We start from the raw sequence: 16558 nt of genomic DNA on the forward strand, positions 1-16558 counted from the left end.
GTACAGGAAATAGCAACAAAAACCACAGGAATGGTTACAACATTTTCATTATAACATTCAGCACACAAACAAAATAATCACAAAGAAAAGTTTCCCTTAAAAACCACAAACAGGAGTTTCCCCCAATTCACTCCAGGACAAACTGATTTTGTGGTTAAAGTTTTAGACGGAGTGCTTATTCTTTGCCATCATGTCATAGTTTGCATCATTTCAAGTGGACGGAAAGTGATTAAAAATACTGCTACAAAGAATAAATACTACAAAATATCCTAGCCCACTGCTTTTTTTCTCCTTTTTACACAATCTCTTAGTTAAATCTTCATTTTCTTTGGAATGTAGTAAAAATGTATTCAGCCAAAACCAAGAAGAAACAAAGGGTCCAGGACATAAAGTAGTAGAGGTATAAAATATGAAGATATGTTACTTTCCATATTAATAAAAATGTATATGGGAGATATAGAAAGTAATAGAGATCTAATAATAAGGAGTCCTACAAAGTCTCACAAATGGAATAATTAACAAAAAATCCATATACTTACTGGTGAATTTTAAAAGAGCTAAATCTTCAGGGGCTCCTGGGAAGCGCAGTCCTTAGGCGTCTGCCTTCGGCTCAGGGCGTGATCCCGGCGGTCCGGGATTGAGCCCCACATTGAGCTCCTCCACTGGGAGCCTGCTTCTTCCTCTCCCACTCCCCCTGCTTGTGTTCCCTCTCTCGCTGGCTGTCTCTCTGTCAAATAAATAAATAAAATCTTAAAAAAAAAACACTAAATCTTCAGAAAGTATAAACACCAAAAATCACCAGGGATTTTCTTTTTTTAAGCCATATAATTGTACTCTCCCATTAAATGCAATTTAATGAACTTTAATTGCACGTGTTTATATAAATTTCAGTATAAAATTACTCTGTAGCACATAAAATGTTAATTTAAGAAAGTTTTAAAGTTTGTGGAAAAATGTTTAAAGTCAAGTTAAACTCACTAAAGCTTCCCTTACATTTTAATTTTTCTTCAAGTTGTTATTTTTCTCATTTTCAGAAATTTCTCTCAGCTTATTTCCTTAGTCTTTTTGGGTCTCAAAGTATTCAAAGATCACATAAGATTTTAAACATAATTAAGCACACATTAAATGAAATGATTTAGTAACCATAATTCTCAACTAAATTGTTATTGACATCAACCACTTCTTCATGAACTTCCACTTTTCACCACAAGTGTTATGGCCTTTTATATTAGTTCAAATGCAATTATTTGTAATGCAGCAACTACACTAGCATTGGAAATAATGGTCAAGATATAAAAAGTTAATATAATGCTTGTAGAACAATCTCTTTGTGAATCCTGCATGTTCATACATAATATGCAGTGTTTAACACAAAAAGCAACATCTGCTATTGAGGAATTTGTTTCTCAGAAGTTACTATTTATGAAAAAGTAAGCAAGACTAAAAAGTTCTTTTATTTATTGGAAAATATTACAACTGGTTATATTAAATAGAGTTAGTAAAACTTTCAATAGGATTCTGGAGTAAAATATAATCTTACCAAAATTTTAAAGTGATAGAAAACATTATTTCTGTATCTATCTAATCTATCCATCTACCTACCTACTTATATATCTACCTACTTATCTGTATTGTTCAGAAATGCTGAGGTTGGAGAAATCCTCCACTGACTTCTGTAGTCAATTATTGAAACACACACACACATTAGTGTGGGCTATGAATGCATAAAGATACAAATAGTGTGGAGATACATGAAATCCACTATAAATAAAACAATGTTAGATGTAAACAACATAAGATTAGAGTTAACAGAAGGAAGGGAAACAATATTGAGGACATAATTTGTTTCATGTCTTCAGATAATCATTTTAGATTTGTAGTCTACATAATCTTCATAATTAGGTGATGAGTTTGCCCCTAGATTGTATTTTATAGAAAACTAATGTGAGTATGATATATAAGATGACAGATAGGTAACATTATGCGGTCCCAAATTTCTTTGCCATCACATTATTTTTTTTTTTACAACATTGCTTCTTTCCCTGTTCCAGAAGAAAAGGTAACAGCAGATGCTTAGAAGATATTGTTATATCTTGGTATATATAATATCTATATATGTATTTTATAGGTTTCATACTATCTCTATATCTATCCATATGCATACATGGATAAATAACATATTTACATGCATATAGATTTCCAGGCTGGCATTAAGTATAAGTTAGCAAATATACCTAGAGTTTATGAGGAAATAGTAGCACTAACAGAACCTTCAACAGCTGGCATTTCTATGTATCAGGGATTCATCTAAATGCTTTTATATTGATTAATTTATTTAATCCTAAAGAGAACTTTATGCTATTAATATCCCTGTTACAAAGATGATAATATTGAGGCCTAGACATGCATGACCATATAGCTAGTAAATAAAGAACTTAGTTATAAAACAAATCATTCTTATTCTAGACCTTGGACCTAGCTATTCTCTTGTGTTACCTCTTCCTTGCCTGCAGTCACTCATGTCAGAGTGGTTATTAACAGAGTTCATTCCTCTAGGAAACAAGGCTTTAGTCCCGCTCAGAACTTCTTAAAGTTGTATTGGTGGCTTCCTGTTAAATTAGACAAAGACCTTTGGGATAATATAAACATTCTAAACCCGTGATTATAATCTCAGCTTGGTGACTTTGGTTGTTGAAGGAGGTCATTGAGAAGATGTGGCCTCCAGTCTGGAGCCTGGCAATATGAGCCCCCTCACCACTTCTCTGTCCTTGGAATGAACTCTCCACCCACCATTCCCACAGTGGAAGCCATTTTCAAGGATACAACCTGGAGAAAGCAATGTGTAGCTAAGACCATCTGGATGGTATACCAGTACTGAATGCAGTTAAGGCTTCTGTATAAACTTTTAGGATTCTGTTGGGCAGGTGAGGAGATCTCCTTGTCTTGTGCCTGCCAGAGACAAACCCCATATGCAAGTTCCCTTGCTTGCTAAACCTGCCATTTAGCAATCTGGAGTGGCTTGCCTCATTCTTCAGTCTCTCCTTGCCCTGCATGTATGGAGGCCAGTTTCAGATTTCACTCAAGAGTCTCCCGAGGTTTTGAATCAACATTGGTGCAGTGAAGGATTTCCAATTTCCTGTCTTAGTCCCCAGATAGGAAATTCCAACCTTTCCAGGAAGAATTAAGAAGGACTTTATTCCTTCCACATCTTACTTGCTCTTCGCATTCTAGATTAAGATACAGCAGTAGCTACTCTGTGTGTCAGGTATATACATATCTGCCTGTGACTGGGTGCATAAATTCAATGCAGATGGAAGTAGAAGAAATTCCAATTTCTGTGGACATCCTAAGCTGTGTTTCAAATACTATTTTACCAGTTGAAGTCAATACCTAATCACTTATTTATAATTCTCACATCATAGCATGAACCATTAAATTATTTCACCCATTTTTTTCTTTTTGTGTGTGTGTGCTTATTAGAATTACGCCTGTATTAAATAATCAAGAAGGATTAAAAGAATAAATGTGCCAGATTGTAAGAATGACTTTAATGGTGAGTTACAGCATTAATACAATTACATCCTTGTACCTATATAAATATATTAATACTATTAATTTGTAGAATTAATCAGATATATAGATCAGCATTTGCTGAACTATCTATCGTCTATCTATCTATCATCTATCATCTATCTATTCAGAAAAGTTAATATACTATTTGACTCCAAGAAAAAGCTTTTTGGAGCCAGTGGTATTAAACTTAAGAAAAACATACTAGCCCTGGCAGAGGAATGAATTATTAAGTTAATACCTATAACTTCACTTCAGATTTTTACTTAAGTGAAGAAATTAAAATGTATGTTCTCATTTTATTGTTTTCCATGTACTCTTTTCTATATGTTTTATAATAAATATATTGTACACTGTATAAATTCTTTTAAGTTTGGGACAATTGGATAATTTGAAGAAATTACAACTCTCAGCCTGTCTGGACTGGGCAATTTATTGTGTTCCATTTTCCAACTTGGTATAGCTTAAATTTGCGCAAGAAAGTCAAGTTCAGGTTCCATAGCTACAAATTGTTAATCAGAGTTGTTTTTTTAAAGATCACTTTTTAAATATCTAATATTTATTAAGTTTATTGAAAAACTCCAAAGCAAGTTTATAGTGATGAAATGAATGCTGACAATGTAAACACCCTGAAAAAATATGTCTCATTGTCTAAGCTGTGTGAGACGTTCTAAGGACTAAAGATATATATATATTTGTAATTCATTCAAAATTATTTTATTTAATTATCTGTTTATTTTCCGTATAACATTTAAAGTTAGACAAGATTAACAAGATATTGGATCTTAGATTTCGTGAAACAACTTACTCATTTCTAGGCAAGGCCTTCTATTTTAAGTGATGTCTTTCTAAAGATAAGGTAGGGCTCCTTTCTTTTCTTCATCGAATTGATGGAGAATAAAAGGCAGAAACGTTGCCTGTCACACTCCTTGTTTATTTCTGAGTATAAATTAACTGAACCTCAAATTTTTATATAGTTCAAATGTTAGAATTTTATTCTTACTTCATTTCAATAAAAGAAAATTTAAAAGTGATCCACTTAATTTGTTTTCTACTAAAGGAGTTTTTATTATCACTGTACTCATTATGCCAAAATCCAAATGCTCTAAAATTGATTTTTTTCCTTAACTATTTTGGCATTTCAACTTGGCTGAGCTGACTTTAACTCAGGTGATGGTGAAACCAAACCAGAACTGGAGTGAATCCCTTTATAGTCATTTTATAGCTGAACAATGTGGATATGCTTATATTTTGCTGGAGTATTATGAGTGTGTTTCACTGAGAGATGCTGCTGAACTCAGCTGGAAAGTGTTAGTCTCTGTAAGATGTCTATTTCTAAAAACCTGAAAAATTTTGAAATTTAGAGTACATCTGGCCCCATGAGTTTCTGATAAGGGATAGTAGATCTGTAATATCACCTTTTGGTCCTAGCTCTTGAAAAATAAACCATGAAAACCATAAGACAAACATTTTACTACTTAAAAAGTGTGCCTTCCAAATTTGTGCACAGGCTCTGTCATCATCTACATGTCCTCTATCCTGATTTCTTCTTTTCTCTCTACTTTCTATTTTCATCACACTTTTTATACCTGCTCACTAACAACCTTTGCTAATGATGCAGCCCTATTGTAGTGCATATTATATTCGACCAGTTAGTCTTTATATTTCTCCTTAACCAGGCTTTCAGACTAGATTATCCTTGTGGCTTTGTGATACTTCTATAATCCGAAATCTTCCTTTGTAATATTTAAAAAAATTATAGAAAGTTTGAGTTAGTATATCAAGTATCCTGGGAGTTAAAGAAAGTAAAATTTTCTATGGAAGTTGACTGAAATAAAAAAATTAAGTTTAAGGAGAGAAAAAAATTCACAGCTCTCCTGTGGTCGATACTGCTCGTTGACCGTTCAAGATCTGTCTGCCATTCTGCCTTCTCTCGGAAAACAGAACCCTGCTATTTTTTTTTATCCCTCTTGCAAGAGTCCATATACTTTTGTGAAGAGTTCCATAAAGGTTGAATAGGTCATAGTGACCTCATTCCTTATTATTATGTTTGTTTTATGGAAACTGCATGACTCATGAAGAGAGATTTTCAGTGAACTTCCAGAAAAGATTTACATACGATTAAAAAGGGATGGCAGAAAAGACCCAGATAAGGGGACAATTCTCCCAAGTCTATGAATTCAGATGTCTACAATATTATCTTAAGTATTCTCAAGCACAGAGAAAGGACAACTTCTAAATCATTTGTATGAATTAAATATACTACTATTCTGACTGTTCTGTCACCAAAACAAGATAAAGATTCAAACGAATAAACCCTACTACAGACAAACATATCTTATCAGTGTTGTTGCAAAGATCTAAAATAAAATAGCTGGAAAATATTAAAACATTTAAGAAATATGGCCATACCATTTTTCCATTCCCAGCAGCAATTATGGGAATTCCTGTTTTTCCATATTCCTGCCAGCATTTGGTGATGCCAATGTTCCAGATTTTGGCCATATTGATAGCTGCATAGTGGTATCTCATTGTTGTTTTAATTTACATTTCCTGATAGTATGTGGTGTGGAGCATCTTTTTATATACTTATTCTCCATATAACTTTTTTGGTGAGGTGTCTGATAAGGGCTTTGGCCCATATTTTAATTTGATTATTTTTTTATTATTGAGTTTTAAGAGTTCTTTATATATTTTGGATAACAGTGCTTTACCAAATGTGTCTTTTGCAAATATTTTCTTACAATCTGTGGATTGTCTGCTAATGCTCTTGACATTGTCTTTCACACAGAAGAAGTTTTTAATTTTAATGAAGTCAGGTTATCAATGATTTATTTCATGGGCCATGTCTTTGGTGTTTTATCTAAACAGGTATCACCATACCCCAGATCGTCTAGGTTTTCTCCTATGTTATGCTCTAGGGAGGTTATGGTTTTGCATTTTACAGTTACATCTGTGATCCACTCAGTCAATTTTCATGGTGGGTATGAGTCTGTGTCTAGATTCTTTTTTTTTTTTTTTTTTTTTTTTTACAATGGATGTCCTACTGTTTCTGCACCGTTAGTTGAAATGAGTGTCTTTGCTCCATTGCATTGTCTTTGGTCCTTTGTCAAAGATCAGTTGACTATTTTTATTTGATTCTGTTTCTGGACTCCCTATCTGTTTCATTGATCTATTTGTTCTTTCACCAATACTACACTGTCTTGATTACTGTAGTTTTATAGTAAGTCTTGAAATTAGATAGTATCAGTCCTCCAAATTTGTTCTCCTTTAATATTGCATTGGCTTTTTCCCCCTGAATTTTAGCTTCTTTTTTTCTAATGTAATTATTACTGTACTGTTGCATCCCACAGGTTTGATGTGTTAATAATTTTTTAGTTCTAGGTATTTTAAATCCCATTATATTTTCTTCTCTTATTCTTGATTTATTTAGATGTACATTTAAATTTCAATAAATATCCCAAAATATTTTTTGAATATTGACAAGCTAATTCTAAATCTTATATAAAAGAGCATAGCCAAAAATAGCTAAGATCCTTATGAAGAAGAGCCTGTAATTGCTATGTATACTCTCTGTCCGTAATTATGTATTCTGGACCTCACTCATCTTTGGTCAGCATTTGTGGTAATTTAGGTTGATTAGCCAATGAAATAACCTATGTTTGAAGTGTCTAAGACCCTTTACTGCTGTGGTTTTCTTTCTCTGAGACTGCTACAGTTCTCCGTTTGTGCTAGACATATAAAGAACCCCACATGAATTTCTACAGCTTGCATTGTACTCTTCCCTGTTTCCATTATGTAGCAACAACCTTATTCTTTACGATGATCAGGGTCAACTAATCATGCCAGCATTGTAAATCCTTTCTTTGCTTGTCAATCTACAATCACGAAGAGCTCAAGTTGACCAGGCATGACCCATAGATTTATGCTTATTCGAGCTCTTATTATGTACTCTGGTAGAAGTATTACCCCCATTACTGAAAACAGGACTTCTAATCTTTAAATGCTTACAATTATAAAGATTGAAAATATAAATTTCCCAAGTGTTTCACTGGTAGTAATAAGAGAGACTACTTCTACTTCCACAGACCCACATATTCACAAACATAGCATCATATAATGGTTAATGAGTCAATGTCTAAACTGCAGGTTGTCATTCCCAAACTTACACATTTACTGTGCCTTTTAAAGGGCATTACAAGTTCCAACCAGGCCAGCAGTTTCTGGTAATACATGCTATGGTAGAGCCAATACATCTAGAGTACTTATTACCATTTGTTTACCAGATCCAGTTAATATAAAGTGTTATCAATATAATTGCCAACATATTTTTTCTGCAGAATGTTAAAGCAATCAAGATCTCTGGGCTACACTGAGACGGAAGCCAAAAGTTCATCATAGCCCCGGGTTAAGATGGTGAATGCATGCTGCTGTTCTTCTCAGGATGTTGAAACAGCTTTTGATTCTTTTCTTGATAATAGATTGAAAAGCATTCACTAAATAAATTCATACCAAGACAAGGGCTATATTGTTGATTCTAGTAAAGAAAACATATCCAGCATAACCGCTGCATCTGGGGTTACCATGGGGTTAGGTTTATAGACATCTACTATAAATTTACATGATACATCTGATTTTTGCTTAGGCTAGTTAGTTAAATGACAATATGATGAGACAACTAGCTTTATATTATTTGAGTCTTTAAGAGAAGTATTAATCTCTGCCATTATACCCAGGATGCTTTATTGCTTGTTACTTACAATCTGGGATGAGGTTTGTAGGGGTGAGCAGTTTCATGAGTCTCTACTTGGTTTTTCCTATCACATTGTTAATGTTCATGTCAGAAATGATGCAATAGTTATGCCCGCTATTAAGTATGTCCATCAAAATTATGTGTTCAAGAAACTGGGAATGACTACAGGGTGTTTCCATGAGCCCATTAAACCCAATGTGAGATGGCTTTGTGCCAGAAATTCATTTTTCATCTCACTTATATATGCCCCTGTTCTTTTTTTTTTTTTTGATGTAGTGTTCCATGATTCATTATTTGCGTATAACACCCAGTGCTCCATGCAATATGTGCCCTCCAATATGCTCCCGTTCTTATATGAGGTCATGATGGTGTTGTACATTCCTAGTTTCAGTGTCAGCACACAACCCATATCTGATGGTTTTTGAATGATCTGAGGTATTCTCTCTTCCCTAATCTGTCATTTAGGGAATAGCTGCTGAATGTACTTGCCATTGATTTTATCTCCTCTTCTATTGCTGAGTTCTGGGTCTCATACCATGCTCATGTCTAAAAATTCTCTTAAGGACAGTGATTTACCTTTAGTGGTGACTGCCATCAGCTTTCTGATCATCTGCTTTTGATTAATTTTAGTTATATAAATTAAGCAGTATCCTCAGTGACTGCCTGCATATTTTGTCCTTAGGAATATCATCATGTACTAGCCACCTGCCTCAAGTCCCTGGGAATGAAGGTCGCCTGCTTGCCACTCTATCATTAGTGCCATGTAGTCACTATATAGCCCTCGCTTATGATATTTCAATATTGCCACCTGTCCTCTGCTATTTTGGAATCCCATCAACCACAATTGTCACTGGAGAGCCAGTATGATAGCAGCAGTTCTTTTTTTTTTTTTTTTTAAGATTTTATTTATTTATTTGACAGAGACAGAGATAGCCAGGGAGAGAGGGAACACAAGCAGGGGGAGTGGGAGAGGAAGAAGCAGGCTCCCAGCAGAGGAGCCCGATATGGGGCTCGATCCCAGTACCCTGGGATCACGCCCTGAGCCGAAGGCAGACACGTAACGACTGAGCCACACAGGCGCCCCAAGCAGTTCTTAATATCAACCCTGGCTTTTAAAGGACAGTCATCACTGACTATCAATGATGCTAGAACCCCACACTACAACATTTCTTATCATTTTAGTGAAGGGAATGTTTCTTTGATCCTCCCAGAGATCATTATCAGCTGGTAAATTCTTTGGTCTTACATAACAGATCCATTTTAGCATGACCTACCTTCAGAACTATTTGACCTCTTCCTCAATATGCTGCCTAGTTACAATGTCTCCACTTAATTTAATGTAAATCAGTGCTTGAAATTTTCATGGATCATTCTTCCAGTATATTAGGACAGCTCCAGGAACCTTGGCAAGAATGTTACACACTAAGTCGTAATAGTAACTCCACATCATTAAACTTTTGCATATCCAGCCATATATTCTGCCACTGCATTCTAGTCCTTTCAATATCTAATGCCACGTATGTTCTCCTGTGGGTGCATATCAGTCAGGTTCCTCATCTTCCTGCGGAATGACTTATTTCTTCCCTTAACAAGACTATGTTGATAATTGACCCTAACTACTGGTCAAGAAGCAATGAGTGGAGGCGGTAGCAGATCTTAGGAACAACAAGCATCACTAGATGAGGAAATCATCTCTGGTAAAACTATTTCAGTTTTCAGGCAATGAGAATGAGCTGTTCAATTGCATGGATGAGGGGACCTCTTCTTCTGGCCCAAATTCCCTATAAAAGAATCTGGATGTTCAAGATTTCATTTGTTTGTGCCCTATTACTCCATTCCTAGTCTCAGGATACTCTTCCTCTCCTGCTAGGGCCTGGACTTGAGCATAGTAGACTTTCCAGGACTGTGAATTTAGTTTCTTTTTAACTCTACCACTATTATAGTAAAATCTTGGGTCTGAGTTTCAGCACTGTCTGCCCTTGCACTGCAGGAAAAAAGGTTATTTTAAAATGTTGTAATGGAAGCCTTTTGACTTTAACACTATGCTCTGAGTACCTAAGCCTATTATTTTCTTCCTATAGAGGAACAATACTCACCCCATACTTGCTCCTTCTAAATACTATTGCCTCCATATTTTCTCAAGCTCTACAGCTATTTGCATAATCTAGTAGATTCCCTTCCACCACTATCCTATCTTAGTCTAAAACACTTGAAAGTCCTAATAATGGTAAAGCTATAGCATAATAGAGGTTATTATTACTCCAGTCATCCCCACAGTAAAGGTTTCCTTGTTGAATATGGCTGATAATTGATACAATTCCAGAATTTTAGCCTAGGTCTTTACTTCCGGGAACCTTATTTCCAGTGCCAACTGTCTTGGTTGTATGCCCTTCCTGCAGCTAGGGAAAGCCATCATGCAGAGAGTAAACTGATGTAGAGAGAAGTCATTAACAAGAACTGAAATGGTAGGTGTTGAGGGAATATGGGTGAGGTGTCCACAGTGATTCCGGCACATGCATTCTGAATGAAATCATGTAATTAATGAAGGACTATGCAATCCAATTCTATAAAATGAAGTCCAAAGAAAAAATAGTTTGGAAAATAATATTCAGATAATTTGTAACAACAGTTTTCATGACCCTTGAAGATATGACTAGGGACCAGAAGTGCATAAATGATAAGCTGCTGTCTTTTAATCACCTGGAAAAGATACCAATATTCATTTCAAAAGGCTGCTGCTTCTGGAATGCAAGTGCCAGGTCTATTCAAATTGAATTAATAGCCACTCTGAAAGTTCCATTTTTTGAAGCTTTATGCGTTCTATTTAGGCATTTAAAAAGATTAATTGCAGCATCAAACATTCTTATCAGATGTCCCTTTCTTGGTGTATTTAGCCAGCTTAAGTGGATTTAAGGCTTCACTTTAAAAAATAATTCAAATCCAAGAAAATTTTACTTTCCCAGCTTTTGCATAATCAATGCTGCAATTCTTTCATCATTTCTGAAATACTTCCAGACTTTCTGCCATAGCCCCGCCAATAAGAACCTATTTAGTCACAGAAAACAGGAAAACTTTTTCCTTTCTCATCAAGGAATCCATGAGAACTTTTCAACAAGACGAATATTCTGTTAGCAGTAATCGCACATTGTATTCAAGGCAACATTGTCTCCAAACTGTAAGGAGGATCGGTAGAAATTTAAATGATCATTTTCCTTGTGCTTTTGAACGGGGAAAGGAGGAAAAGCTAGAACAGTCAAGTCAGTATGAGTCATGTGTTTAGAAATCCTTCCAACCACTGATCCTGCATGTTAGTATCCTTCTTCTGACCTTAATTTTTATCTTTGCTTCTTACTTTTCCAGTTATCACTATGGACTTACATAATGACTTATTTTTCCCAAAAACTAATCTATTTATTTTCTTGGTGACTTCACTATTATTATAGCTAGCAGTATTTTTATTTAGGTAAGATCATAGTAGTATCAATAACCCTGAGTTCTAGTTGTTAGCTTATACCCCTTCTTTCATTATCTACAGCATGTTGTTTACAAAAACCATAATCACAGAGTAAAAAATTAAATCTTCAGTTCTTTAGATGTTATTGGCATTGAATTATCCATGAACAGAAATATAAATTAATAATTTTAGAATTAATAAGATTCACCTGGTTAATTTATGAGGTGCTACTTCTTTCAAAAACAAATTTCAAGGCAAAGAGTTAAAACTATTTCAGTAGAAATAATTATTAAAAAAGAAAGTTAGACCCCTAGGCATTTTGAAGAGAATGAAAGACAATATTGTTATTGATCAATCTAATAACCAAAAAGCTAGTAAAATAGATTTAAAATTATTTGCTGAGTCTAATTATCACTCTCTTAAGGAATTGCAATTTATAAGATCACTTGTAATGCTTCTAGGAACAAAATATTATATTTAAATTTTGTTTTATTCACATTGTAGATTTTCCATCTAGTAAATTTTACCTATTTAGTGTCTTTATTATGAGTAGGAAATTGGCTTTCTTTGTACTCTGTTAGCCTGCATAACAGTAAAGTAAAACTTTTGACCTTGCCTAGTTTCAAAATGCATTGTACTTTCCTTTATAACTATGTTGGTAAAGAATTTGGAGGCTCCTCTACTGATAAACAAATATATTAAACATAAAGGTCTATTGATGAATTATTTTACCTAGAGTTAATATATTTGCTTTTTTTCATTTAGCTAGAAATGCTAGAACATATTTTGGTATAGTAGATTAAGCAAAGAGCTGGCTTAGCATATCTTTGCTGAAGGAATTAAACATCCTTTGAAACTAAAATGTTAGACTAATAGTAGAGGATTAGAATTCTAATTTCATTGTGAGTCTGGGGTATAAGACTACATATGAAGCAATATCTTTCATCTGTTAAATGAATTATTTCAAGAAAAAAAAAGAATTATTTCGAGACAGCTGAATTAGTTGTTGACCATGTGGTATAATACTAGACATGATCTATTGCTTGAGCCCATTTCCTTCATATAAGATGTTAAGTGTCACTGGGAGATCCGTCTGGCAATAGACAATAGTTAAAGATGTCATTAGTTGTTTTTCTTTTCTTCTTTCTCTTAAATGAAAGAGAAAAATGTTAGCAAACTCATTTTCTCTGTGGCATGACAATCATTATTTACCAAATTTTCAATAAAAACGAATATATTTTGCATGACCAGGCCGCTAGCACTGAAAATAAATTATGCCACATATATATGTCTATATGTATATGAGTGCACAAACATGTCTGTCACCTTAACTGTGCTACTACAACCACCAGTACAGAAGGAAGTCTGTGGAGCTGTTGCCCTCTCTCTCTCCCTCCCCAAAGCATATGGCCCTTGATAACTTCTTTTAGGTAGATCCTGCTTATATCTATTCAAGAAGACAAGTAGTGTTATTTGGTAGAAATTGGAACTTTTATGAAGCGGTCCTAGGTCATATACCTTCTTAGGCATAATCTTGGGTAGCATTCTGGGCTTTTGGCTATGTTCTTAAATGTTAGCACCAGGTGGCAATCTTTAAACTGAGTAGTTTTCTTTTCTTTTCTTTCTTTTTTTTTTTTCCTTTAAGATTTTATTTATTTGAGAGAGAGCGAGAGCACAAGCAGGGGAGCAGCGGGCAGAGGGAAAGAGAGAAACAGGTTTCGCACTGAACAGAAAGCCCGACAGGGAGCTTGATCCCATGACCTGAGGCCAAGGCAGATGCTTAACCAACTGAGCCACCCAGGTGCCCCGAAACTGAGTGGTTTCAGCAGGAATCTCTCTAGTAGATTAGAAGGAGAATGATATAATTTGCAAAATCTTAAAATTAATATTATTGAAAGATGAACAATGTGGGGCACCTGGGTGGCACAGCGGTTGAGCGTCTGCCTTTGGCTCAGGGCGTGATCCTGGCGTTATGGGATTGAGCCCCACATCAGGCTCCTCTGCTATGAGCCTGCTTCTTCCTCTCCCACTCCCCCTGCTTGTGTTCCCTCTCTCACTGGCTGTCTCTATCTCTGTCGAATAAATAAATAAAATCTTTAAAAAAAAATGAACAATGTAATTGTCTGTAGACACTACAATGAGAACACTAAAAAATACTGCTTTTAACTTGTTTTCACTCAGATAATTAATCACAAATGTGATTCCTCTAGTTAAAGTAATTATGCTTTTCATTTTAACTATAAATTATTTAGATGAGGTTTCCACCCATGTCCGGTAATAATAACTTGAAGTGCTTAATAAAAATGTTGTTTCCTGAGATTTTTCTAACACACTGAATTGATATTCCAGGAGACAATTTAACAACCTCTGTTTTTGAAAAGGGCACTTGATACACCTTCTCATAAGGTAAATTAGCAGGATACTGCATTAGACTTTAAGATTCAAGTGGCCTATAGTAAGTACTTAATATATATGTTAGAATGAATGACATTAAGATACACAATTCCTTTTCCAGGCTAGTACTGCTTCTAATAAAGATTACCTGCTTAAGCAGTGATTGGCATCTACAAGCTGCAGTAGATACAAGCCTGAGTTTTAGGGTACTTTTTAAGAATTCTGTTTGTTGATGGTACTTTGACTTTTTTCATCTGCATATAATTCAGGCTTAAATCTCCAAGCCTCTTGCAAGGTATTTCTTCCTACATGATCTTCTACTTCTAAAATCACAATGAAAACAAGTAAGCCGTACCAAAAATACGTCTGTCTGGCATTTTTCCCCTAGTTTTCTTTTCTTGGTCCAATGAAAGATAGAAAAGAAGGGTCACTTTCTGAATATTGAAGTCTTTTAAATGGAGGCATTGAAGTATACACCAATCTCTAGTCTTTATTGTGACCCCTTCAGTGCATCGTTAGTCTTCTGGTGTCTATTTACTGTACAGTATTGCCCCAGTGGGGTGATTTTTTTTTTCTCATTTTTTTTTTTCTATCTTAACCTCAGTTTCCTCAGTTAAAGTGGGAAGTATCTGCACTTAAACACTGAGGTCAGGATTAAATAAGAGCACACATAACATTGAGAAAATCAGTTCAGTCTTTTGACAACTACTTGAGTGTGTGTGAATGTATCTTGGGCCCAGATCACTTTCTTACCTAGAGATAAAGAGCCCACACAGTCTGCCAGGCTTCTTAACTTGTGTGCAAAGCTCTTTCCCTGTTGCAAGCTCATTGAATTATGCCTTCATTCTATATAAGCATGTAAATCACTGGCCCTCAGGCATATCCTCAATTTCCAGACTCAGTGGGGGAGGGGGACCCGCTAGTCCTGACAGACTAACTCACAGTTGGAGATGATCTTGCTCTCTTTCTTATGTGAGTAAGGCTTTGTTCCATCCAGCGCTTGACTGCATTGTGTTTTCCTTGGCAACTTGGATACCAATGCAGTGGGCAGAAGTGTTTGTAGTCCTTCTTGGGATTGGTAACCAGTGCACAGTGTTCTGCTTGACACAGTGTCTAAATTTCAAAGAGTATTCATTCGTAAACTTCTTTCTCAATAGAAATTGTTTACCAGTTCTGTAATCCGTTAAGTGGCATAACCCTCACCAAATTGATTGAGTCCGAGTCATTATTTCACATTATTCTTCAGGAAAGAACACGTTTTAAAACACACAAAGCATAACAAAACTATTGGGGACAGTTAAACAGTGTAGTTTTCTCTCGAGGATGTTAACTTGAAAAAATTCCAACCCATTCAAAAATAATTTTCATGACAGAATGATACTGTCAATACCCAGTTTGTTCTCAAAAAGTTGCATAGACTGCCTCTTAAATCTTCTATATAAACATAGATTACTACAACAAACCTAGTCTGAGTACAGCATAGCATTTGCTTAAGCCATCTGTTATATTTACATAACCAGCGTCCAGGCTGCTCCCTGGGGCTCTACGACTTAATCAAGTACTCTATTTACGCAGTCGCATAGTCCCTGAGAGCTGCCTCTAGCAATGGAGTTTACACAACTAAATCTATCAATTAGTTCTAGCTCCTAGCCAATCAGTTAATACAAGTGGAAAGCTATGTGAAAGAGGAAAATCTTAGTTAAAAGTGCTGAAATTGATGCATTCCTTCAGATATTTATTTACTTTTTTGGTCAGTCTCAGAACAATTTGCAGCTATTATAGAGATTCAACTCAAGTAGTGGAATACCAAGGGCAGGGATTGTATTGTCTGTAGAGAATTTGAAAACAATAAAAACACAATTCAAAGTTGGTCTGCTTTTTATTACCACCAGCCATTCTAAACATTTTCAGTGATAAAATACTCATTCACAGAAAACCAAAATCATTTTTGCTCTAAGGTCTAATTAAAACAAAGGCTGTACTTACCTTTGAGTTTTATGTAGGCGTATATATGTATCATTTATACATATATCTGTATATGTATATTATATATATTTGTGCACATCTAAGTCTCTATATACATTAAGTCTACATATGCATATTATATATATTCATTTGTGCATATATATGTCAAACAAGCACCGCTTTATCACTTATCTTTTGATAAACATTGTATTTGACATGATTACTCTGAGGAGTCAGTTATGTGATCTTCCCTGACCCCATCCCCATCCTAGATTTGTATGTGTGTGTGTTTAAGTAGGAAATTCAAAATAAACAGTGATTATAAAAACAACAGAAATCAAGTTACTATAATTTTGTCATTCTATGTGAGCACTTGGAAGTTTTTTAAATTAATAAATGTTTTATTTTTTAGTTTTATTTTA

At 34.9% G+C, this 16558-nt stretch overlaps 1 long non-coding RNA gene across 1 annotated transcript in view; it reads right to left on the reverse strand.

The window, feature by feature from the left end:
- LOC123789289 (uncharacterized) overlaps window positions 1-676 on the reverse strand; it is a 90645-nt gene extending 89969 nt beyond the window's left edge. Inside the window, exon 1 of the long non-coding RNA XR_006778777.2 lies at window positions 540-676. This is a non-coding gene — a long non-coding RNA (uncharacterized LOC123789289). The remainder of the gene's footprint in view (window positions 1-539) is intronic.
- Window positions 677-16558: the final 15882 nt, after the last annotated feature.

The sequence above is a fragment of the Ursus americanus genome, chromosome 8 (genome assembly GCF_024610735.1).
Source record: "Ursus americanus isolate L20-20 chromosome 8, mUrsAme1.1.p, whole genome shotgun sequence".
Taxonomy (NCBI): Eukaryota; Metazoa; Chordata; class Mammalia; order Carnivora; family Ursidae; genus Ursus; species Ursus americanus.